This window comes from Ictidomys tridecemlineatus, chromosome 7 (genome assembly GCF_052094955.1).
Source record: "Ictidomys tridecemlineatus isolate mIctTri1 chromosome 7, mIctTri1.hap1, whole genome shotgun sequence".
NCBI classification, from domain to species: Eukaryota; Metazoa; Chordata; class Mammalia; order Rodentia; family Sciuridae; genus Ictidomys; species Ictidomys tridecemlineatus.
The window spans coordinates 59,864,303-59,892,133 of NC_135483.1; the positions used below are offsets into that span (position 1 = coordinate 59,864,303).

The window sequence follows — 27,831 nt, forward strand, 5'->3', positions numbered from 1 at the left end:
TACTTTTAGCCATGAATTTTTAGTGAATTAAAAAAATTGTAAAAACAAAATACCTTTGCATAATTTATATAAGGTGGTTTTTCAAATTAGTTAAAACTTTTAGTAGGATTTTATATTTGAGAACCTGGAATCTTGAATTAGAATAAATCCAAAGACTAATAAAAAATTTGAGTTAAAAAAAACCCAAAGATTAAAATGACCTTTTGTGATTATTTATATGCTCTACTGTATTATGTTAGGGAATTTTAAGCTTTTTTAAGCTAATGTTCTGGCATTAATTAATCAGTAAAATTAGATTCTATTTTCTGTTTTTTTTTTTTTTTGCCCAATAAGAAAGTTTGTATATGCAGTAGTTTCTTTGTGAAGAAATGATTAAAAGGGCTGGGGACATAGCTCAGTTGGCAGAGTAATTGCCTCACAAGCACAAGGCCATGGGTTCAATCTCCAGCACCACCAAAAAAAAAAAAAAAAAGAAGAAGAAAGATATTAAAGACAATAATTTTATTTTTGACCATTAATTATAAAATAAAATTCAGTAAATAATATGATATACATAGAACACACTTACTTAAATTGTAATATAAGTTTAGAGTTGCTTTTTAGTTAAAAACTTTGTGTTAGAACTGTTTTCTATGGTGACTATCCAACGTAAATGAGATGTGAGAGGCTTTAAAACAAATTAGTTAATTGAAAGTTTTTATTTAAGAAAAAAATTACTATATCAATTTTTTATCTATTTACTGTGTGTAACTGTCTTTTCCAGATAATTGAAGATAACCAACGCTTGGTTGTTTAGAATTATTTTACTTAATTTCCCATTTTAATGGAAATCCTTTCTAAGTGTATTGTACACATTCATACCTTTTAAGATCACGTCAGTCTAATGTATCATTTTCTTGTGACTTGGTAGTGAAGTCAGACTTTTCCAAATTTTAATTTCTTACATTTATTTTCTTCAATGCAGTTGTTGTTTACTACTAGCGTTCACAAATCTTTGACCATAGTCCTTATATGATGAAAATAAGAAATCAGGTAAAAATAATTGGCATTTTGGTGTGTTTCACAGTCTTAATATCAACCCAGTGCTAAAGGCATTATTGCTGTTAGTAGCAGAAAAAAAGTCAGGTTTATGCATTTCTCTGAGTAGCTTGCTAAAGATCAGGAAGCTAGTACATGGTAAGACGGGATGTGACTCAGATGAATTTTTCCATGTTTACAAATATATACATTAATTTATATGTATATATTACAATATATACATATAGATTTTATACAGGAATATATATAATATAAGATATATATAATCTTTTAAATACTACCCAAATACATAGGGTATTTACAGTACCCCAGAAGGTTCTGTCTTGTGTCCCTATTAATATCTCCCTAAAGTTAATCTCTATTGTGCTTTGATCCCCATAAATAATTTCTATCCCCCCAGATTAGTTTTACCTGTTCTTGAACTTCATAACATTTGAATCATACAAAATGTAATCTCTTTGTGTCAGGATTCTTTTATTGAACATTATATTTGTGAGATTCATTCATGTTGTAGCATACTATAGATCCTTTTCATTGCTGTATATGGTTCCATTTTACGAATATATTAACATTTATCCTGTTGAACATTTGATTAATACCCAGTATTGGCTCTTATGGATAAAACTGCTATGAACATTACTATACATGTTGTTAGTGAGCATTAACTCTCTAAAACTGTTAGGTTTGGGAAATAATGTATATTGAGTGATAGTAGGTGCAGTCAGCATTCTTACCTATGGATTCCACCAACTGTGGGTCAGAAATATTTGAAACAAAAAAATGGCATCTGTCCTGAATGTGTACAGATTTTCTTTGTCCTTATTCTATAAATAATATAGTATAACTATTTACATAGCATTTATATTATATTAGGTTTATATGTAATCTAGAGATGATTTAAAATATATGAGAATTAAGATTATATGCAAATGCTACAACATTTTATATAAGGGACCTGAGCATCTGCAGACTTTGGTATTCACAGAAATCTTAAAAACAGCCCTTTTCAGATATTGAAGGACAATTGTATTATCAGTGTTCCAGGTAGGTGGTTACACCAGTTTACCATCAACGAAGTATTATTAGAGGCTCTAGTTGCTCCACAATCCTATTATTTGTTGTTATTGCTAGTCCTAGTTTTTTTCTCTTTTAAATTCTAATTATTCTGGTGGTAGGGTGTCTAGTTTGATGTCAGGGATATGCATATTAGAAGTTACATTTTTATAATTAAAAATATTTAATTTGAAGGGTATATTCTTGTTTATGTATACAGATTAATAGATATATTCATAGTCTTGAATATTGATTTTTTTTCCATCTATTGCTGATTTTATAGGTCAGTCTGGGTTACTTGTTTGGTCACTGATATTAGAAAAGTTCTTCCTAAAATATCCTAAAGGAATAGAACATATTCCTCAGTATTCTAGAAACCACTTGTTTAGAATTTTACTTAAGGAAATTAAGATGGTAAAGATCTTTTGTATTCAGTGCTAGGGATTGAACCTAGTTCCTTACTTAGGGAACCCATGCATACTACTACTACTACTACTACTACTACTACTACTACTACTGCTACTACTACTACTACTACTACTGAGCTATGTCCCCAGCTCTGAGATGGCAAGAATCTTCATTTAAGGAATCGAGTTTATCAATGCCTACAGAGGTGACTCAGAGAAATAGAAAAATTTTATACAGGAATGTCACAAAGGTACCGTATAGGAACATACAAATTGTCTTGTTAGAAGAAACCAGTAAAGACTTTTATAACTGAAAAATCAAGAGTGGGTTTTTCCCCCCATTGAAATACAGCAGTTACATATAATCTATAGAGTTTATGTAGAATTTTATTAATCAAATAGTTTACATAATCTCATAATGATTCTGCTAAAAATAGGTTGAATTGATTAGTTCTTGTTTTCCCAAGTTCAGTGCAAGTTACGAGTGTTCAACTTCCCTGCATGTGCTTCAGGTATGCCAATTAGTCAGGCGGTCTCATCTGAAACTCATATATAATAGTGCAAAGTTGTATAACTTGCCATACCAGTTTAACAGTGTTTTTGTTTTGCTCAAAGTAGATGAGAGGTTTATTTAAGTGTGGCCACACTGGTACTGCATTCCTGGTGATCTTGGTAGGTTAATGACAATCTTTGTCATAGAAATCAGGAAATGTGGGTTGAGCCTCTGGGATGCATGAAACTGGTTCATTAAAATGCTGCTTCCCAAAGGACTGGGGATTGTTGGAAGCACTTGGTAAGTAATACAGCTTCAAGAACCTATCTGTCTTTTTGTCCATCCGTACGTCCGTCCATCCATCCATCCATCCATCCATCCATCCATCCATCCATCCATTCTTCCTATCTGTTTAGATCTTCATTCTGTTCTTTAAACTCTATTAATGTGTCAGTATTTAGTTGTATTATCCACTTTGTGATTGCTTTTTCTAGTAAGGGTAAAAGCTGGAAATCCAGATAAATTTATTCACATAATTGAGCAGGCTATGTTTTAGTTGGAGTGTTGTATTTAGTTGTGAAGACAGTCATAGGTGATGTTGTATTGCTGCTTTGTTTAACTGGTTGGCTTTCAACTGAATTAACTTTGTCCATCAGTGTTATGATTTATTCTACCATCTTTTTTAATTGCAAAGGATGTGTTGAAGAGTTACTTAAATATCTATGAAATGCAATCAGTTAAAGTAGTTTTGGGACTTTGCAAGCTTTATGGTATTCTTTGGATAGTGTTTAAGTAGATTATAGTATATTACAGATTTTACAGAAATGCCAGGGCTCACACATGTGTAAATGTTTGTAAGCATTTTTGAGGAGAGGAGACATACTGTAGTCTTGCTTTCTGTTGAATATTCTATTACAAGGTGTACTTAATTTATTTCAGGAGTATTCCTTAAATAATACCATCATTCTATGCAAATGAATATAAGACAAGATTGTTTCTCATTTAAAGATTGTTTATTTGAAGACTGCTCATGTGTGCCTGTTTTGTAAGGAAAGAGATGACACAAGCACATTGTATTCATCTCCTTGAGCATACTTCAAGAATGTATACATACCTTGCATTAGGAATGGAGAACCTTGAAGTTAGACAAGGAAAGCTTAAGCAAAAGCAACAAGGTGGGTTAGTTGTTGGTAAAGGACTATTGGGACAGGAATGAGTGAGCTACTTATTGCCCTATCTAAGAGGAATTTCTAGAGAAACCCCACCCCCCAATACATTATTTATTAGAACCAGGGTAAAGTAACTGAGAGTTTTTCTTTCTTTAAGGTTAATTACTGCTTTTTCTAAGTTAATGTTCAGGGACCATAAACTTACTTTAAAGTCTAAAACTAGTGAAAGCTAAGTAGTCTCTCATCTTTCCTATTTCATCTTTTATGTTTCTGGATGATTATGAGAGTTAGGAAAGAGCTTAGAGCTGCCAGTGTGTTTAGGGATGAATCTGCACTATGGAGAAGCACATTTCACTTTGGTGCTTACAGTCTTTGACATTGGCTCATTGAAGCTATCATCAACAATCTTCATGATTCTTCATTTATAAGAAACTAAAAATTTGCTAAACATAAGAAATTGAAAATATGCTATTATTTTTCCTCTTGTGAACGTTCCTTTTAACATATTTTATAAAAAGACACATCCTCCAAATTTAAGTGCAACTGTGTGCATGTGTGCAAGTGCGCCTGTGCACATACCCGGGAAAGAGAGACATGGAAGGGTCCTTTTCTATGGCTTTATTTTTATTAATTTTATTGATGTCACTATTTTGAACCAATAGCAATGGAAAGCTGTATTTTTTCACATGTATGTGAGAGAACTTAATAAGGATCAGAGTATGTGTACTTTATATGTGTATGTACACAGAGTCACATTATACTATATATAGTACTTTATATTATATATAGTACTTATATACTTGTGATATAAGTACTAGGCTTCTTTCAAAATAGCACTGCACTGAACTGTATTATAGGTACTAGGAGGAATTGAGAAAAGTATCATTAAGATCGTAGGAGTTTCGGTGGAAGTCTGTTAAACCTTAACCTGGTGTTAGGCTCGTCTTGCCAGTTGTGGGGAGGTGAGTAGTAATATGGACTGGTTTCCTGGTGGCTCCATTTGGACTGTCTCTGCTACTGGAATGGTAGGTGTGTCCCAGGGAGAGTAGTCATTGCTTAGAATGTGGTGGTAATGGCCTCTGTTTATGAGATGATGAGGTAAAGGTGACGAAGCTTTGTCCAGAAAGACCAGAATGCCAAGCCATGTTAATAGGCCATTCATATCACTCATTCACTCATGCTGGGGAAACGAAGATCCATTTTAGCCTCTATAAAGAATAAAGTCTTTAATAATAGAAATGAAAACTGCAGCTAAATACCATTTTTTAAATCAAATTAATACAATGTTTAATTGAATGAGAGATTTCCTTTTTTTTTGATTGGTTGCTCAAGACAATACAATGATCTTGACATATTATATATTTGATTCAAATGAGGTATGAATTCTTATTTTTCCACGTGTACAGATTTCAGGATCATATTGGTTATACAGCCACATTTATACATATAGCAATACTAGTGTCTGTTGTATTCTGCTGCCCTTCCTATCCCCCCTCCCCTCCCCTCCCCTCCCACACAACTCAATTAATAAAGATTTCCCTTTATTGAGTTGTGATTAAAAGTATTTTCAGAAACCACTCTCATGTAAATTGTTATTATTTTCTGAAAATAATTTTGGCTTTACATATCATAAAACTTACAGTTGATTCTATGTTAACCTAGGAAAGCCTGGAGATTAATCATATCTTCATGTGAAGATTTATGTGCAAAGATTTCTATAATATAGTTTCTTTAAATAGTGAAACAATGGGAGTAGTACTGTATAACTGAGAAGAAAGACATGGTTAGGTTATGATGCCATATTCTTATGGTAGCAACAACAGTAGTGGTAAGGTAGAATAATTGAGTAGTGAATTGTTATACTTAGTCATCATTAACAATAAGGGAGAAAAACATGGAAGAAAGTAAACAAAAAATACAAAATACAAATACAAAATACAATACGAAAGTACAAGTAACTACTTCATTAGGTAAGCATGATGAACATTCCCATCTTTTTCTTTTTTTTTTTAAGTTTTCTACAGTGAACATTTATTTATTTTATAATCTTAAAAAGTAAACTTTGAAAATAACAGTGAATGAGATCTTCATTAAATGGAGAAAGACAGTATTGACTGTTTGAAAGAGCTGCTTCAGATATGAGGCCTAATTTGGAAGCAGAAGACTCAACATCTCTAGAGCAAATTCCAGGGACAGCAATATCAACTTGGAGTGACTAAGAAAGGGTGTTAATTTTCTTTTCAAGTTTGTTGATCTCTAGAGTACATCTTGTATATGGGTAAGGATAATATTAACACGACTATTTTATATCGTCTGGCACATGGTACTTGATGAATTTATAGAGACTGAGTGAATGAACCAAAGTTTTCAGTAGATTTTGAACAAAATCGATAAATCAAACCTTACCATATCCTTTTGGATTTAGATAGCATAAGTTGATACTATAGAGAAAATAGTTTTTGTGGTGGAATAATTACCAGCTTACTTGATATTTTGTCCTAAGAATATGTATTTTAGGCATGTGCATGTCAGGCTTGACAAATAGATTCCTCTAAAACTTAAGGCAGATTTGGGGAGGGAGAGAAGAGCAGAGATAGGTGGCGTGGAATGTGGGACCAGCCAAGGTTGTGGGGAGGGGCAAGGTCTAGGAAGCAGAACTCCAAACTGTTGAGGGAAGCATATTCATCCCCACTGAAGATCAGGATTATCAGAATTATCACTGTGTTAATTTATTATATAGTATTGAATAGTGGTATGTGTACATATTAAATTTTGGACCCTTTTGGGGTCTGAATTTTGCTATTTTTGTTTCCTTAAAAACTCAGAAATTAAGCACACAGGCTCATAGCAAGTGACAGAAAGGTTAAAGATAGTTTGGTAGACAGTATTTATTGAGTGAGGCAGTATTATAAACATAATCAGCAATATAATTTACCCATTGTTTGTAGAAACAGTGATTTTCCCTGTGAATAATTAGGAAAGATCTTAATATATCAAGTAATCATTTAATTTTTTTTGCTGAATTTCCAGATAAGTCTATCACCCTTAATATCAATAACTTTTTTGCTAATTTTGTTCTTTTCCTACCCCCAGATAATTTTGCTTTTCACAGTGAAACTGACTTATGTTTCATCCAACATACAGGCTTTCTCACTGTTCTAAATAAACTCCTTCTCATCTATTAGTCACCCATTATATTCCTTTATTTTAATTTTATTCTTCCCTGAAAAAAAAATTTCATCCTGGTGGGAATTGAACCCAGGGCTTTGTATATGATGAACATGCATTCTTCTACTGTTACACCCCTAGCCCCACTCTCCCATTTTTAAAACATAGCAAAACTCAGTGACCCAAAGAAGCTTTACTAATTAACATCATTTGTTCACAATCATCCTGCACAATCATTTTTAGAAAACCACCATACTAAAATATACTACATTCTCCTTCAATTTCTCTTTTGTTTATTTGTTTCCTTTGGGGGACAAATGCTTTGGGGTTGAGGATTGTGTTTGATCATTGATATGTGTGCCAAGTTTTTCCAGTACACAGTTGGACACTCAGTGGACTCAATAAATACTGACTGACTAGCTGTTGAAAAATTTGATGCAGCCTCCCAGGGTGTTTAGCATAGCCTGAGTAGTTATGTATTAGCTAAATCTGATTCAGTAATTGGCAGTCCTAGTGTTTTAAGTAGTGATGGAATACCTACTTGCCTCTTACAATGTCAAGTAACTACTTGATAGGATAGAAGATAACCTAATTCATTTATGACAGAAGATGCTATCTGGACTTTTGGATCCTGGAAGTACAAAACTAAAAAACACCTTTATTTTCTTACTTTCTAATTTTAGTGCTGGGGATTGAACCCAGGGCCTTATGAATGCTAAGTACACACTCTATTACTTAAGCTATGCCCAGCTCCTAAAAACATTTTTAAAACAGATGCTGTGAAATATTTGAAAGCCCTGAGTATTTCACTTTTCTGGCTATCTTAGTAAAAGTTGGTTGATCCCTGCAACCTTAACAATTATTACAGTAATTGCTATGAACTACAGTCTTCCATAGGTATTTTATAATTTTCTTATTTATTCTCTTAAAAACTCCGTAAGATATGTGTTGTTCGTATTTTATAAATGAAGCAGCTAAGGTCAAGGGAAGTTAATTAACTTGCCCAGGATCACACATGTTGTAAATAGCAGAAGTTAATATTTGAGCTGTGGTTTGTTGGGTACCAAAATTTATGGGTCTTAAAATTCCTAATATGTCTCAGGAATGGGCATACTGGAGAAAGGTCTGAACTGAAACCCAAATATTGATACTAGACATTAACATTTTGAGTAATACTCCGGCACATTCATAATGCTCTTACAGTATTGCATATCATAATACAATAATTAGTGTCTTGCTTATGTAGAAATCTTCAGTTTCCTGTATTTGGATGAATACTGCTTTCTTAGTGAAAAGGAAGCTCATAACATTTATCTATGTCATGTGTGTTACAGTAATCACTACTGTTTATCTTAAACATCAGTAAATCTTTATAAAAGGAATGAACTCATATTAATAATCTTGACTAAGACCTAGAGACATATGAAGCAGATTTCAGTAAGAACAATGCCAGAAATATTGAGCTGTAGTATCAGTCTACCTAGATTTAATGGCAAACATGATGATTTTGCTGGTGCTAAATTTAGGTGATGTGGTGATAGAATGACTTCCTGGCAGTTTGTAGATAGTTTTATTTACAAAGAAAGAGAGAGAATAAGAAGCTATATATTGTATAACTTATGGAAACACCATCTAGGTTTTCACATATAATCTAGCTGAAAAAGAAAGCATTCCTGGTACAAGAATAGAATCCTTCAAAGCTCATAGGAAAGGACATGGGTTTGCTTCCTGTTTGGTGAAGAGTGTCTTAGGAAGGTACTTCCTCTGCAAGAAAGGAAATGGATGTTGCCTTACCCACTCTTCAGGTATCTATTCAGTTCTCCTTTGGATGAGTAGTTTTCTTTCTTCCTGACTTTTAATTTTATTGTAAATTGACAGTTTATAATTTTATATATTTGTAGGTGGTTGTGGTTTATGAATACAATGTAGAATGATCAGTCAGCATATCCATTACCTCAGAAACAACATTTTTTGATATGTGGTGAGAACATGTAAGATTTATTCTCAATAATTTTGAAAGGTACAATATAATATTAACTATATTTACCACACTATGCTGTAGAGCTCAAAAACAAACCCACAAAACGTTCCTTCTGTTTGAGAATGTACTTTGATGATTATCCCCTACCCCAGCCTCTATGATCCTATTTGTTGGGTTGTTTTAAATTCCATATTTAAGTGATAACTTGTGATATTTAGATCTTTTTAAAGGCTGAGTAGTATTCTATTGTGCAGATGTATCACAGTATCTCAATCCATTCATCTGTTGATGGACACTTATGTGTCCATTTGAGTAACGCTTTTGTGAATGTGGGAATGCACACATCTCTTTGACAACCTGATTTCAAATCCTTTGGGTAAACACCTAGAAGTGAGATTGCAGGGTCTGGATGAGTAATTTTTTAAGTCACCTGGAAACAAAACCAGAGTGCTGCATTAGAGTTCTGTGGTGATTGAGATACAGCATTTGGGATTTATGAGGGAAGGTGTCTGCTTTCCTGGAGTTGGTCCAGGTTGTTTCATGGGAGTGGGGTGGGGTGGGACTCCCAGAACTGGGTAGAAACATGGTGCCTTTAAAGCAGCTTTAAAGCACCTTGAGACCTGGTTAGCCACATTTGATCTCCAAATCTAATAAGACTTTCTTTTCAACCATATGTTCCTTTGACTTTAAGAGGAAACTATATTCTCATGGTTCCCACACAGTCCACCAAGATCATTTCTGAAGGTAAGATGCTGCCGAGTTCTCCCTGTGTCATGGGGATAACTGGGGATGACTCTCCCTAGAAAGAATGTAGCATATTCAAAGCAATGCTTCTTTAGGATTTTCTTATAAAAAATTTAAAGTCCTCTGTTTAAACTTAGCTTCTGATCATCATGTCATACCCCAGCAGGTCAGTGTGTCGTCATAATCACGTTAGGGCTCGAATCGGTCCTGAGCCCATTTCCCTTACTGTCCAGGCTTTTGTTTGGAGAGTGTTCAAGGCTGCAGGCTGTGTGGCCCGGTAGAAACCACTAGATTTTGAATGAGGCTTGTGGCAGGCATGTGGGTTTGCCCTACTGGTATTGCAAAATCAGTTTTTATGTCCAGAATCACACTTTCCTCCTGCCTCTATAGTCTGGTTTTAGATTATTTTTCTTGTGGTTTTGGTTAGTGAGTGTGTACTCATGGCTTTCTTTTCCTTTACTCCTTTCCCTTTCTTCCCACAGGGAGAAAGGGAACAATCACAAGATGTTTTTGTACTTATTTACAGGATTAAGTTTTGTAGGCAACTTCCCTTTTTATTAAATATAGAACTAAGATATTTAAAATATTTGATATTCATTCTTACTTTCCCAACAGTTATTTTATTCTTTTGTACATATAACTACTAATCTTGTTATAGTTCAGAAGACGTGGACATTGAAAGACTTACTCGTGATGGCACCATTTTTACACATCCATTTTTAGTGTAGTATACATTTTCTTTTGTATGTCTAAGATTTCTCATTTTGTTTCTCTTCTGCTTTGACTAGTAAAGAAACTCAAAGAATGGAATGTTACATTGTTTTCACAGCACCTTCTTTCATCAAAGGTATTAAATGTCCAATAAGATAGCCCAAAGACAAAAAGGGGTTGGGGGGTGGGAATCGGAGGGAAGGACTTTTCTACAATTGACAAACTAGATTATCAGGCCTGCATAAAGTCAAATATCTCTCAGACCATAAGAGTCAAGAATTGATTGTTAAACAATGCATTACCCTCCTCAGCACTCCAAAGCTTCTTTACATTACAATATTTTATCAAACACATTAGAGATTTAGGACTTTGAATGGAAAAGCACAGGTATGCAGAAGTGATGGGTGTCAGTCCATGTCAGAATTTATCATTTCTTTCCTTCTGTTAGTTAAAATGAAAAGTAGAAGGAAATGCCCGCTGGAAAGCATTGCTTTCAGACCAGGATTGCATTTTTGTTGTTGGCCTTAAGAGAACATCAACAGGAAGTGATATAATTCTCAAAGTTTAATAGGCATATCCTTCCTTGTACAACTAAAAAAGGCTAGTCTTCTTCACATGTACAGTAATGCAATTTTAATATTATTTACCAAAAAAGCTTAACTGTTGATGAAAAATACTTTGAGAATGTTTAAATGTCAATCTTTTCCATTAGATTTATTTTTAAAATTTTTTTATACATTGATGGGCCTTTATTTTGTTCATTTATTTATATGTGGTGCTGAGAATCAAACCTGGTGCCTCATACATGCTAGACAAGCGCTCTATTACTGAGCCACAAACCTAGCTCCAGTTTTATTTTTTAAATTATATTTTACATTTAGGAAATGAATGATGTTTGTTTTCTTAAAGAACAATTTCAAAATTTTCAATTCACAGAGTTTTATTTGAAATGAATAAAGAAATGATAAAGAAATGTTTCAAATTTTTTGTTCCAGTTTTAGCAATCTGCAAGGTATAGATTTCTTTAGTTATTTCTTAGAGGCCTATTATAAAGTTTAGGTAGTTTCATCTTTCCAGTGTGAACTTCTAGAAAATGCTGTTCATTAGTATTTTCTTTAGTGGGTTTAGACTTGTATTATTCCTTAATCTAGCACTTAATCTATTCTTAGTTTAAATGAGTCTAAACTCCTTTGTAGAGAGGTGACTTTATACCAGAAATAGAATAACTATAGGTTGGTGAAGCACACTGAACTTTGATAGCCTGCTGTAAGTCTTTTTTAGTCATTCTATACTTTAAAATATGACTTGTTTATATATTTGTGGACAGGAAGTTGATTTTGAAATTTACTTTTTATCTCAGAACTGTTCATGGCCTGATTAACAGAATTACCTTCTAAATTCTAAAATGGCTATAATGGGGGAGGAGGCTGACTTATGTAAGCATTTGAGGATTAGGAAGGAACTGAAATATTTAAAATCTTTTAGCTAACTAACATTGACTAAATCTAAATAATTTCATATACCTTTGAAAACTAACATATAACGTATTCTGTTTAATCCCATCACTTTTAAACAGAAACTTGATTTGTGTATTATATAAGCCTTAAATTTCATGTATGTGAGAGGAAAGGGAAAGTTTGAGACTAGAACCCAGACTCTCTTATTTTCTTAAATTAGCTCTTTTCAGCTTCCCAAGTTACCCCTATTACCAGTGACAAGTCATACCTCTTCGCCTGAAGTGGTAAGCTATATACCACTTCTAAAATACCCTTACTAAAAACAGCTCAAGTTTCTAAGCTGCCTTACATTTTCAAAAGCACTTGAAAAGTATTTTTGGACTTGCCAAACATTATTAAATGGAAGTAGAAAAGAAAGTGTGTTAGGTTAGTTTGTGTTAGGGAGCTAGCTCATGGTTTTCTGGAGGAGGGTTGGAAATGTCTAATTCCTTTTGGACTTGAAGAGATTAAGTAATTTGATTTACCCCATTACCTGCAAATGTTCACTCCCAGTTTTAGACTCAAATCCCTATAACAGCTTAAGATTGTTTCGAATGTTATTTCTCTGATGAACATGTCCCCCTAATTACCTGTTTTTGCCAGTACATGTTCAGAGTATATACTTCATCTGAATTAAGGGCTCTCAGATTTCTCAGTGTCAGTTTGGGTTTGTGATTTAGCATGGGTGTTGTAGGAGATCTTTTACTATGCCATCATTTCTGTCACCAAGATTAAGAGGTTTTCTTACCATTGTGTCTGTATTCCAAGCTGCTCTTGATAGTAAAGTACATCATTAGATTAACAACTATTCAGAAGAAACAAGAAGCACTGCTGTATTAAAGTACAGATTGTAAGTGTCTCAACTTTTACATAAAATCTGAAAATGTATGTTTGGGAAGTAAGGAAAAACAAATTTTTTTTTTATTTTAGAAATGAATACCTTTTAAAAATCTAAAGAAGTATTTTTCAAGGTGATTTTGTTCATTGGCAAAAAAAGGCTTTAGAATGATAATTAGTATTTTTTAAAAGTCTGAAATGTATATGATCAACAGATTTATAAACTGCTACATTAAACTAAAACACTTATGTGCTTTGTTTATCTACAAATATTCCCAAACTTTCTGCACCAAAAAAACATTTTTTCCACCAAGGAGCAGTCATCAATTTAGGAAAACTTGATAAAATTTTGATAACATATTAAGTCACTGGGATTTTCTTGTTTTAGTACTCGTGAAAATAATCTTGAAACATAAAGTCCTAAAATTGTGTTATCTTAGAAAAATTAAGACATATGGCATTGTGGTTTAAAGAAACAAATATATCCGTTTTAAAATAATACCACTTTTTCCTCATTTTTTTTTCTTATTGGTATATAATTTATTTTGTAGCTCTCCTAGCTTTTTCTGGAAATTTCTTGTGAGCCCTAAGCTGGGAGTCAGAAAATCTGATTTCTAGGGTTTTGTTGTCTGAGGGGCTTTCATCAAATCATGTGACCTCACCAGCCTTCCTTTTGGCATTGCTGAATGCATGTCATAATTGCAGCCTTCCAGAATTGTTATAAAGATAAAATAAGAGAAAGGAAGTCTGTCTGGAGTTTGAAACTTGTAAAGTGTTCAGTATAAGATTAGGGAAATAATTGTACCTGCAATTAAGCAAATAGAGCTCATGCTTTAAATCCCTGTGGCTTTTTGAGGACTCTGGAATTTTTAGACCTAATCAGGACCTAGTCTCTCCTTTGGTCACTGAGCAAACTGAGGCCTAGAGATGTTACATATTGTCCTTGAGTCTCAGGGAGATCCAGGAAGATGGTCAAGTTTCCTAATTCAGGCTCTGATGCTACACTGGCTTCTAGACCATGTAGAAGAGAGGAACAATGAGCTGTCTGTTAAGTCAGTTATTCTTGTATATCTTCTTCCCAGATATTGTTACTTTGTATAATGGGAGGTTAGTATTATCAGTTTGAAGTTATTATGTTCTTGTTTGGAACTCTGACTTTTACAGTATATTGTATTTAAAATATTAATAGGTTGGTATTTAGTGATGAGATTTTTTTTCTTTATTTGTGTCATGTTTTAAAAAGGAAATTTGAAAATTTGCCATATAATATGTGATAAAATTGAAATTATGAGACAAAAGATAAATGCAATTTAATCTATAATTTAGGTTATTGTTTTATTCTCACTATTTTGGCACTTATAGAATACAGAATTTAACACATCACCATCTTTTTCCATTTTTTCAGAAGAAAATGAGAAGGATAGTTTTTGTTGTTACTGCTTTTGAAAACATTGTTCTTTTTGCTGCAGTTATAGAAAGACAGAAAGTAGCCTTGATTATTTTTATTGGCTATACTTAAAAAATGACTGTGAAATAAGTATGTTATCAGTTAGCAAGCAACTTGCTGAGTACCTTGTGTACAAAGCCGGGCACAGTGGCTTGTGTCTGTGGTCTCAGCTACTCAGGAGATTGAAACAGGAGAATATATCAGGTCCAGGAGTTCAAGGTCATCCTGGGGCAATATAACAAGACAATGTTGCTTGAATGAATGAATGAATGAAGACATACTGTGATCTTTTGCCCAAAAGACCATAAACTCCCCTATTTTCTGTTTTATTCTATTACAATGTAAGATCAAACATTTCCCTGTATTTAAAAATACTTTGTAGAATATTTTTATCTATTTGTATTCTTTTTTGGAATCATAGGAAATTTGAATAGAAAAATGCTGCAAATAGAAAAGTGTGAGTAATTTTAGAACCCTGAGAATAATATTATGAAAAGTTAAATTGACTATGCTTTAATAAAAGAAGCAGTTAAAATTATTTTAGTCACTGGGATAGTGTGTTTGTTTAAACTGTAGCACACCTAGACAGAAATAAATCTTGTTAAAACAGCAGCTTACTAGTGACCTTACTTGTTTTGTCAATTCTGAGACCCAGAATCTTAACTTTAGTGAAGAAAAAAAGATCTACTAAGCATATTTGTAATGGTATCTTTAAAAGGTTCTTTAACCTGACCCTTTATGAAGAAAAAAACAAAGAAGATTAGTTACGCATGCCTTGAATTTATAGTCTTAAATGAGAACCCCAAAATCTTACTATGTGCTGTAGTTAACTAAAGCATGTTTAACACTACAGACTGCACATGGCCTTTGTGGGATTTTTGATTTGGTCTTTGCTTCCTTTTTATAGAAGAACACAGCCCTGGGTACTGTGAGATGGGTCTGTCTTTTGATGTGATCTGAATTGTTGGTTATGTCCATGAAAGGCTAGCTGTTTTGTGGGGAAAAAATTTAAAAGCATATAGGAAGACAATGTGATATATCTAATCTGTAAGTTCCAAGAAATTAAACTGTTGTAGAAGGTCCCTGATTTATGAAGATTGGACTTACGGTTTTTAATTTTATGACGATATGAAAGTGGAACAGGCTCAATTGAAACTGTACTTTGAAGTTTGACTTCGGGTCTTTTCCTGGGCTGGTATGATCCTTTCTTGTGATGCTGGACAAGAAAGCAAGCCCCGGCTCTCAGGTAGCTGTGTGATCACAAGCCGAAACAACTGGTTCTGTTCCTGTGCTAATGATGAGGTTTAGGAGATTAGGTATATTAAATGCATTTTCAATTCAGGATACTTTCAGCTTGGGTTGGGTTTATATGGATGTAGCCCCATTGTAAGTTGGGTAGCATCTGTATATCTCCAGAGCGTGTGTGTGTGTGTGTGTGTGTGTGTGTGTGTGTGTGTGTGTGTGTGTATCTGTTTACAGATCCTGCTGCTATAAATATTTTTAGATAAATAATTGATGGATTTATATTTATCCTTATGTATCAGAATCATTTTGTCAGTTGATGCCATTCTGGTTTCTAGGTAGTCTTCCTGAGATGTTTCTCTTTTGCTTTAAAGCTCTTATTACTATGTGAAAAGCTATTAGTTTTTATTCTGGTTATGTATTGCTTAAAATATCAATTTAGGGGGTAGTGGCAGCTGTTACTGGGGGTTGAACTCAGGGGCACTCCACTGAGCCACATCCACAGCCCTATTTTGTATTTTATTAGAGACAGGGTCTCGCTGAGTTGCTTGGCATCTCACAGTTCCTGAAGCTGACCTTAAACTCTCTATCCTCCTGCCTCAGCCTCCTAAACTGCTATGATTACAGGTGTGTGCCCAGCAAAACATCAGTTTTATATTAGTATATTTCACAATTCATTGCATCAGGAATTTGGACAGGGTATATGGCAAGAGATGGCTCATCTCTGTCCCATATCTGTAGTCTCAATTAGAACCAACAGTTATGGCCTTAATTTGATTTGTCAGTGAAGTTTTTGAAAAACAAAAACCTGTACATGAATGATTTTTTAAGTTCACATTTTATAGCCATATTTATTATGTAAGTAATGGGGAAAATTAACTTGAGTAATAGCCCCTATGAAAAGCAGTCAGTTTAGTATGTTACTGGATTCCTTTTCAATGCAGGAAGATTTGTTTCATTAGGACCTATAAAACTAAAAGATTTATTAACTAAATATAAACAAAACTACAAAATCAATAAGATTTAAATTAACACCACCATGTGACATTGTATGGCTGTAAGAAAGTTGACTATCTATAGTCTGCCCAGCTCAAGTTCTCCTGAATTCACCAAGACTACTTTCAGTTACACAAAGGCATTTCAAGTGTTTCCCTGCATTTTTTCTTTAAAGTTACAGAAAACCTTGTCTCTGAAGACTTGATACCAAAGAAATTAAAATAAGTCTAGTCTCTAAGACAGTGGTAAGAACAAAAGCAAAGTACTAAAATTAAATGGCAGTGAGTTATCAGCAATATAATGGCCATCCATATGATCCAGTATATTCATATGTTGGTAATTTTAGATTTGCATCAGTACAAAAACATGGAATAAGAAAAATTTCACAAGCATTTTGTGGATCTTTATATTCATCCTTTATCTTTGGAACCCCTGGTTGGAGCCAGGAAAGGTGGTTTGGTAACTCTCACCTGAGGTTTTAGAATTAATTTGTTTCTTTTTAACAGGTAAAATTTTCATTTTGTCACAGCCCTTACATTTTTTTCCTTCACCCCAATCTTTTATCCTGTGGTGTCATGTTATTTTTTCCATTTCCTTTGCTTATGTAGGCGTAAGTCAGTAATCTTGTTAGTGAAATAATTTGTGGTAATTAAATTGGTGCTTGTGACTGTGTAAAGGCTTGGTTGTTGGAAAGCATCTTCTTGATATTAAGCTGCTTTTTTTAAGAGGGGGGTGGGGATAAAGAGATAGGTAGATAAAGTGCCCAGAGGCAGAATGAAAATGAAGCAACAAGGGGAAAGTAGAGGACTTGAAGTCAGAGATACCTGGATTCAACTGATGGTTAGTTATTTTTGCTTTAACTTGAATAAATTATCTAATTACAATTAGTTTCCTCATCTACAAAATAGATTTAATATCTCCTATGAGGAATACTAAATATAAGTGTTATCTATTCCTTAACAAAAGTTTCTTTTGTGGCTAAATAGTATTCCTCCATGTGTATATACCACATTTTCTTAATCCATTTATTTGCTGTTGGACACCTCCATTGATCCCATGTCCTGGCTGTTGTGAACATGGGAGGGCAGATCTCTCTCCTAAAAATACGGATTTCTTTCCCTTTGGCTGTGTACCCAGGATTTGTGACAACATGAATGAGCCTGGAGGACATTATGTTATGTAAAATAAGCCAGGCACAGAAAGACAAATGCCATAGGTTCTCACTTACTGTGGAAATTAAAAGCTTGATCTCATGGAAGTAGAGAGTAGGTTAGTGGTTACCAGAAGCTGGGGAGGGCAGAAGGGAGAGAGAGATGGAGAAAGGATGACTAGCAGGCACTGGGGTGCAGTTGTATAAGAAGAATATATTTGAATGTTCTGTGGCCCAGTTGGGTAACTGTGGTTGACAACAATTAATCATACATTTCAATATAGATAAATGTTTGAAGTAATGGATATGCCTAATTTGATCATTGTACACTGAATACATTTGTTGAAATATCATACACCATAAATATATACAAAACATACAATTATTATATATCAATTAAAATTTAAAAACATATTAAGGAGAAAATAGTTCTTATGACTATGCTTAGGCTGGGAGGTTGGTATTCATCTCCAGATGTTTACAGTTTTTATGTTTTGTATTGTAGATATTTTATCCGTTATTTTTAGATTAACAACAAGCCCCCCTCTCCATATATTTTTGTGCACATGGTACCTTTCCCTGATGGGAAGGTTTGAATAGTAGTTGGTTAAGATATGATGATTGTAAGGCCAAAGTTTTTAGGATTTATTTGCAACTAATTGTGCTTTCTGAAGGATTTTATTAATTTGAATTAGACTTTCAACTAATTTAAAACACCAATTTTAATAATGATTTCTCTGAATGAATTAAGTTACATGCATTAATAGGAAATAGTTCGAAAGGATATTGGAAAGTTAGTTAAAATAAGCCAGGCACAGAAAGACAACTACCACATGTTTTACTCAGGTGGAAGCTAAAAATGTTGGTTTCACAGAAGTAGAGGTGATTAGTGATAACTATAGGTTAGGAAGGATAGGGAAGAGGGGAGATAGATAACCAGTATCGAAATACAGTTACATAGGAGGAATAAGTTGTAATGTTTTACAGCATAGTAGGCTGATAATAGCTTACAACCATTTATTATACCTTTTATAGAGGAAAAGAGTTTGGGTGTTTTAAGAGATGGAAATATTAATTACCCTGACTTAATCATTGTATATTGTATGTATGTGTCAAATTTTCATACTGTATTCCATAAATATATAGAATTATTATATTGTCAAGATTATTATTAATTATTATATCAAAGTTTTCTTAACTCCACACCCTTCCCCCCATAAAAAGAAAATATAAGGCCCTAGAGTTAGGTGGACCTGGGTTCAACATCCAGGTTCATTGTAAGTTCTTTGACTTAGAAAAAAATTATCTCTTCTTAGTTATAAAATTGATGATATATAACATTTACCTTTTAAATATATAATTTTTTCCCTATTAAAGGATATACCCCCTCTCCTACCCTCCTTCATATTTTGGATGTGTGTGTTTTTAAAATGTTCCTTAATTATATTGAAATAATGATTATATTTTCACATGGTCATATACTGTTGATAGATGTGACCCCTCTTGTAAGAGATAGTATTGGTAGTGACAGGCACTTAGGGAAGGGGCCTTTGGTGGACAGAAAGTTTATGTTGATCCTTCTCAAGTGGGTCTTTGGAGCTGCTTATAGGTGTTGGGGTTAAAGATTGCCCCTGTTTGGTGTAGACAGATTTTATAGTTTTCATGTTACTTTTGGTCCAAAAGACAGCACTTTTGGTACCCTACAGTTTAAGACATTGTACACAGTCTTGAAGTATTTATAGGCTTGCCTGCCTTGTGCTTGGGGATATAAAAGCAAGGGTTATCAGTTTGTTTTGTGTCTGAGTGGTCATTTTGACTGTTAGGGAGGAAAACCTAAGGAGAGGGTAAATTTCTGAGGGGAGTTTATAATTCAAAACTGTCCACATTGTTGAGATAAAAACAGTAAAAATTCTACTAATCCTGCATTGGGTTTTTTTTATTTGGGGGATGGGTTGGGTTGATTGTCAGGGGGGCTTGCTCCAGTCTTGGTGAAGAGTCATCCCTGTAAGCCTTTTACTTCTGTTTCAGTGCGATTTTTACCTAATAACTCCCCCAACCCTGCTTTGTAATTCTGTTAAAGACTGTAGGTTAATGTTTTGGCTAAGCACCCTAACTAAAGCCCCGACTTCTGCAGTAGAATTGTTAAAACCCTTAAGTCCAGCAACAGGTTTTAAACTTGAAGACAGTTAGATACTTGTCCCTGCCCTTAAGGAGCTTTTAGTCTACAGGGGAAGATAAATTTTAGCATAAGGTAATGATAGCCATCATTTTCACATGCTGTATCTAAAACCCTCGTGGATTCTATAGTACTGGCTTTTGCTGATCTTCGACCTTTTAGCTAGTTTTCTTTGCATTCTGTTTGCTAATTTCTTTTATACCTAGTTTTCAGTGTTGGTGGTCCTTCAGGGCTTAGTTCCGGGCTTCCAGATCTTTTCTCTTTTATATCTTCTAAGAGATCTTAATCATTTCTATGGACCTAAGTGCTATTTCTAGATTATTTAGTATTAAAGGTATTTTAGAAGCCTTGTACATTCAACTACAGCTGTGAGATTAATTTTTTTTCTAGATACATCAGCTAAAATATCAGACTGTACAGTTTGTTGTGTTGGCACTGACTTTGTTAGGTGAGAGATAAGATTGAAAGGAATGGTTGTAATGAGATCTGTGAATGTGATACATATATTTTTCACTATATCATACATAGAAATTATGGATGTGTACTTAACTGTAGCCTAAGAAATTTTGAGCCCCACCCCCAAATCCATTCACACGTGCGGGACTCATGCCAGGTTATATTAGTCCTGGCTGTCAGCCTGATATATCTTTTCAATATATCTATTTTTTTAAAGATGGACACAATATCTTTATTTGTTAATTTTTTATGTGGGGCTGAGGATTGAACCCAGTGCCTCACATATGTGTGGCAAGCTCTCTACCACTGAGCTATAATCCCAGCCCCCAATATATCTATCTTAATTATGGCAAATGACCTTTTTTACATATAATATAGATGAAAAGTTACTAAATTATGAACTTAATGGTCACTTGTTTAACTTACAACTAATTGTACTTTCTGAAGCATTTTATTAATTTGAATTAAAATAACAAAAAAACCCACTTAATATTGACTTTCAATTAATCTTAATCACCAATTTTAGTAATGATTTCTCTGATCGAATTAAGTTATATATGGGGAATAGTTAGAAGGGATAATAGCTGGAAAAAATAATTAAAAGGCTGGTAAATTAATGTATGTTTATAAGTTATAAGGCCTAAATGTTATCTTACGGCTGTTTTGGCATGATACTGATGACCCTTTTACAAAATACTTTAAAAAAGAAAATTACTTGTTAAACATTTTCATCAGTTAAGAGTCTGTTGCAGTGGAGGTATAGCCCTTTAAGCAAAGAAAACATGGGCTTGTCTGCTACAGATAGAAGGGAGTCAGTTATTTTATAAATTATTCTTCTGTGGTCTAGATGCTTAATTTGAGTATCATCAGTTTAAAAATTGGGGAATAATTTTACTTTGCACCTTTAGTCCACGTTCTTTTTAATATTTTTAACTTATGTTCTAGTTTATTTTGCAGTGCTGGGGGATTGAACCCAGGGCCTCATGCATACCACCGGGCTATACCCCCAGCCCTCTTGGCATTACGAAGTCTTTTGCAGTGCAGCCTTGTATTTTACTATTACTTTATAAAAATTTATATGAAAGCCCTATTTTAGTAGATATTTGCATTACATATATAATTATGTAATCTACATGTAAAGTAATATATCCTGTTTAGCAATCTGAAATAGTTCATAGTTAAGTCTTGAAAGTATATCTTTCCTCTTGAGGTTATATGATTTGAAACATGCTGAATTAAAGGCATATTTTTATGATTGGGAGTTTTTGTTTTTAACAACAACAACAAAAAAGGAAAATAAATTATCGTGCGAATCATATGAGTATAGGCTGTGGGTTTATGTTTATGAGTATAGTCTGTGGGTTTATGTTTATGTGTATGGCTGGAACTGTTGAAAATTTTCAGGTAATTTGGGAAGTAATTCCTTAACTTTTTCTTGTATCCTGCATGTGTCTTCTGCCTTTCTGCCACCTATCCAGTTGTCTTGATGACTGTGATGATCCTGCCTAAAAAAGAGGCCAGTCATTGGTCCTGTGATGGAACATTAAGTGTGGTAATCATGGGGTTCCCTTTTGGTTAACCATCTCTTTGCAGTAGTTAGTGTCATATTTTCAGTTTTCTACCAGAAATCAAGTTGATTGTTTAAGATTGATAAACATATTTTCATTCATGTGCCAATTCCTGTGTGTTAGGAGTGGTTTTCTTTGATTGGCAGCAACTTTGATCCAGAAAATTGGGAGTCTACATGGAAATAGGCTCAGGAAAAAATCATAATGCCAAGATGCATTAATAGTGTCTTCCAGGGGTGCAGGATGTAGAAAATGTGCTTATGCTATTCTTGTTAGTACTATGCCAGAAAGCATAATAAAGCCATTTTCGGGTTGACCATATTTCTACCATCTTTTTCAAATCAAGCTGGCAAAAATGATAACATTATCCAATCAGCGACCTTTCATAACCAATTGGTGCATGAGAGCATACTGACTTCAAGAATCAGACGGTATGAGTTAAATGAAGTATCTCATTTCCCAGAGATGCAGCAACAGTGCATGCCTCATAGTGTTGTAGTGAAGATTGATTTTGGAACACATAAAAATACCTGATCACAGTGTTCTTTTTACTTTTTGGATGCTGTGAATTGAACCCAGGGCCTCACACATGTTAGGCAAGTGCTCTACCACTGAGTTACACCCCCAGCCCTTAGCCCAGTGTTCTCTTAGAATAAGTACTCAAAAAACGATAGATGTTGATGATGTTGTGATGTTGTGACACCAAAAAGTAAAGTATGGTGCTTTTTTAATCTAATAGTCATAAACTAGAATGTTCTTTTGCTAGTATTACAGGTGTTACTTCATTTTCTTCCCAGCTCACTTTGCTTTCTCTCTCTCTCTTTTAAAATATCTTTAGTTGTAGTTGGACACAATACCTTTATTTTATTTATTTTTAAGTGTTGCTGAGGATCGAATCCAGGGCCTCACACATGCTAGGTGAGTGCTCTACCACTGAGCCACAACCCCAGGCCCACTTTGCTTCCTCTTGATCTGTTTGTAACCATTCATTAAAAAATAAACAAGGGCTGGGGTTGTGGCTCCGAAGTGGAGCGCTCGCCTAGCACATGCGGGGCCCTGGGTTCGATTCTCAGCACCACATAAAAACAAATAAACAAAATAAAGGTATTGTACAACAAAAAAATAAGTATAAAAAAATGCCTGATTCCCACTATATAAATAAATAAATAAGATATTGAGATCAACTCCTTCTAACCCCCTTCTCATCAGCTCTAATGTTGCCATAAGTTTTAATGTGTAATGAAGGCTCATTCCTGATATTTTTTTTTTTTTGCCTTCAAGCGTTGATGTAAACTCAACCTGCTAGCTTATGTTTTTATGGTATTGGTTTCATACCAACCAGGTGCGCTTAGAACTACCTTTACCCTTAGCTGTTTCCACTGACAAAATAACTTTAGTTATCTCTCCAAGAGAGATGAAAATGTACAAAGAGTGAAATTATTGGATTGTATAGTAACCTTCCAAGCTGTTTTCCAAAATGGCATGCCATTGTATTTTCCCACCAGCAGTGGATGTGAGAGTTTGAGTTTGTGCCAGTCCTTGTTAACAATTACTGTTAACATCCAGTAATTTTACTGGATGCATGGGATATTTTATTGTTCTTATTTCAGTTTTCCTAATGATTACTGATATCAATATTTTGTGTGTATTTTTCCCATTGTGTATCTCCTATAGTGTGTTAGTCAGATTTCCATCTCTGTGACTGAACACCTAAGGTGTTCACATTTGAGTTCACAGTTGCATAATCCTGAATCACCTACCTAACCTGATGGTAATAATAATGATATCAATAGTGACAGTCTTTATGTGATAAAGCCAGAATTTGAAACCTGGTCTATCTGAGGATGCTAAACCCTGAGTTCTTTCAACTGTTTCACCATGCATTCTAAGAGTAACCTGATGCTTTGTGGAAAGGAGGGGATCTTCTCAGCTCCTCCCCACCCCACCCCCCCAATGGAAATGGTCATGGTAGTTAAGAGAAAAGGTCAATATATCTCCTCTACACTGCTAGGAAGGTTCCTATCTTTCCCTCGGTCCTTCTACCGAGCCTGGCAGTCTGTTCCTCCTCTCTTTTCCTTGAAGGAAGCACCCTAAAGGGGTGATAAGAAGAGTACTTGGATGTTTATTTATTATAGAGCTTTTATTACCTGTCTTGTTACTTTAAATGACTACTATTTTAAGTAACGTATAAACTTATAAAACAGTTTGTAATTCTGTTTGTTTATTAATTCTTCTTGTTTAAAACTTATGCTGAAATACAATGTGGATGTTTGGAAATATCTTTGTCTACTATACACCTTTCTTTAGCATAGGTGCATTGACACTTTTGCCATATGTTATGTTAGCATGTTAACTTTCTGAATAGAACAGAAGAAGCAGTAACAGTTTAATAGCGTTATTCTTAGTAATATCACAAGTTTAAGCTTATAGTTATTACATGTGTTATGTCCTTGGGCAAATTAATTATTGGTATGGAATTATAATTGTCTTACATAGGCCAACATAATGAATATATTTACTCCAGTACTGCTAGAAAGAATTGATGTCTTCTATTACATAACAGTGTTATGTACTACTTATGGACTGCCATTCGAACAGAATCTAGTTGTTTTACTTACTGTGGTAATTTCTTGTTTGCATCTAGATTTCTTTTATTTTTTTTTAACGAATTATCTCATAGCCTAATTGCATTTTATTGAATATGATTTCAAGACTGGTCAGGTCCTGCTAAAAATTAGAATTTCTTTTTATTAATTTCTCCTCTTTAGACCTCTTAGATTATGAAACAAAAAAAATTATAATTTGGATATCAAATAAACTTTTAACATTAGGTTCTGTTTACTTTGCTAAAGAATAAAGCACTCTAAAAAGTCATTAACACTGCTTTAAGTTTGATAATGAATCCAAAGCATAAATTATTACCTATTGATGTCCTTTAAAGGAAAAGAAACTTGGTTGCAAAAACATTCCTTGAAGCTAAATCTAGTAGTATTAATTTATTTTAAAGCCACATTTTCAGTACCACCACTAGTAGTAATCACTCAGGTTTTTTTCTTTTTTATATCCATAAAATGTACAAAAGCAGTAAACATTAATATAGATAAAATATTAGCAATATTTCTTGTCTTCATATTTTCACTGTGCATCTTAGAAATTAAATTCTTTGGTGTGGTGCAAGGATCAGAGAAAAAGCTGTAGGCTCACTCAGAGGTCAGCTTTTGTTCTCAGAAGCACTCTCTGAAGAAATGTGCAGTTGCCTTCATTATTGAAAATGTTCAGTTCTTTCTTTTCTTATGTGCCCTTTTTCTTGCAAATTATTATGGTTGTCATATATAATCATTTTTATTCCCATGAAGATACTTCTTGATATACTAAATTATTCCTTTTTGTATTTCCTTTAAACAGTTACCATATAGATTTTTATTTTAGTAATTCCAGACCTTTCTGTTTCATATAGGTAAACTGTACATCTTGGCAAATTAAGATCATTATGTGAATTTTATTTATTTACCCAATAAACATTTGCTGCCTGTTTCCATGTGTTAGGTACTGGACTGGTCCTAAGCATGGCAGTGTGGAAATGGGTAGTTGAAGCCGCTTCTTGCTTTTACTTAGCTTTCACTCTGGTGATGAAGGCTAATGATCAGACAAGCAGTTTTAATAAAGTATGATGATGGCAAACAAAAACCTGTAGAAACCTCACAATTCACAATGAAATGTTACTCTATACTTTTTCTAACTATTTTGTACAAATAGAAGTAATGCACAAGACTACCTTTTGATTTACTGTCCAATTTAATGGAGAACTCTTACTAATGAATATTGCTTGAGTTACTTCTGGCAGTTAACAAATATTACTTGTGTATTTGTTATAAAATTCACATCTATTCTAAGGAGTCCAACAGGGTCCTGCAGATTTTATTCATGTATTTTTTGTTTATATTGCAGATTTCTCTTGGATTTGGCTACAGTTTTATAGATCTTCTGCACTGTGTACAGGCACAGGTGAGTTAAAGTTTGAATCCTTTATGTTGGAATATGTTTATTTTTAAGCAAAATTAAATGTTTTTTAATTGACTTAAAAAATTAATAGGAAAATAAAATGAATATGAATAAAAACAAAATGTATATTTTTCTACATTTTTCTTTTATGATGAACGTTCTTTATGAATGTGTTGTATGAATATATTTAAAGGTAAGCTGGCCATATCTGTTTATTAGTGGTTATTTTATATTTTCAGAAAGAGTTTATACCTATTGGTGAGTCGATTATAATTTAAATTTTAATTTTCTATCCTGGAAAAATGTTTATATGTATTTATTTTTTCACAATGCCTTTATTTATTTTTGTGTGATGCTGAGAATCAAACCTAGTGCCTCACACATGCTATATAAGCACTCTACCACTGAGATACAACCCTAGCCCTATATTTATTTTTATTTATAAAATATTTGAGTACTAGTGTTTTTCACTTCTTACCAAAGTAGTATAAATGAATAGAAATGTTAATATAAATTTTGGCTATAAAACATAGAGTCAGAATTTTTTGTACAATCAATCAGAAATATCTCCTTAGTCACTCCTTATCACACAATTTAGATTTATTTTTATCATAATATTTATTCATACTTGATACATTCATCATTACTTATTTCTTTACTTATAGCTTGGACTCCTAGAATATAAGCACTACAAATATTTGGACCATTTCCTCTTGTTCAAAGCAGCTTCCCTAAGTCCTTAGGACAGTGCCTGATTTATAGTAAAGATAGAATGAATGTCTGTTAAAATAATTATGTGGTAATAAATATCAAGAATTTATTTATATTCAGAGTCTTTGAAATCTGCATCTGTAAATACAAATTAGAAATAGCTCCTTGTGTTTGTTTCTAGTTCGGAAATTAGCTTACACAGTATATTTAAGACTCTGAAATTTTATGAAAAATTAGCTGTGTTAGATATTTTATTTATTCAAATATGCTTAATCAGGGAAGAATTAAAGGCTAACTCTTTCAGTTTTACATTTATTTTGTTACTATCATGAGAAAGTTACATAGTCAAGGAAAGGAAAACCCTGAAGGTGTGACAATTTCACACCATCTTAATTGGTTGGCTATGTTTTGTGTATCTATATAGAACAAAGTAGATTTGAAAGGTATCTACTCAAGCATTCCAAGATACTAGTTGCTGTTTCTAATTTTCTTGTCTCTAGTTTTCAGATCTCTCTAATCTTGTTTAGGCATTTACCTCTCCTTCTACTTCCATGATTTTTCATTAATAAAAAGAACTAAGTATGACCTTAACAGTTTTTTAAATGTAAAATTTTAAAAATGTATAACCATTTCATTTTTTAATTCACATCTCTTTTACAAGTACACTTGGTAGATATTCTACTGTTGATACTAATAACAACAACTATTATTTATTGCTCTCTTACTGTGTGCCAGGCATTATGTAAATGCTTTTCAGTTATCTTCAGAATAACAGATAAAGAAATTGAAGCTATGAGAGGTTAAGTGACTTTTCCAAGGTCATATCAAGTAAGTGGCTGTTTGCGACTCCAAAGACCTTGATTTTAACTACTGAGCTTCATTTCCTGCCTAAATATAGCCCTGATTACAGGTGTATTTGTGGCAGTAAGTGTAATATATAAAAATTATATTCACATTGAAAACTTTGAAATCAATTTAGAAATCAA

General features: G+C 33.5%; 1 protein-coding gene across 12 annotated transcripts in view; it reads left to right on the plus strand.

Annotated features, from left to right (window-relative positions):
* Nucleotides 1–27,831, plus strand: part of Ncoa2 (nuclear receptor coactivator 2) — a 259,997-nt gene that overhangs the window by 61,939 nt on the left and 170,227 nt on the right. For 11 of the 12 annotated variants that reach the window (XM_078017044.1, XM_078017042.1, XM_078017041.1 and 8 more), the window contains exon 2: nt 26,081–26,137. The exons of the other annotated variant lie outside the window; for it this stretch is intronic. The gene's annotated coding sequence lies outside the window, so the exon portion shown is untranslated. The remainder of the gene's footprint in view (nt 1–26,080; nt 26,138–27,831) is intronic. 12 annotated transcript variants of the gene reach the window in all.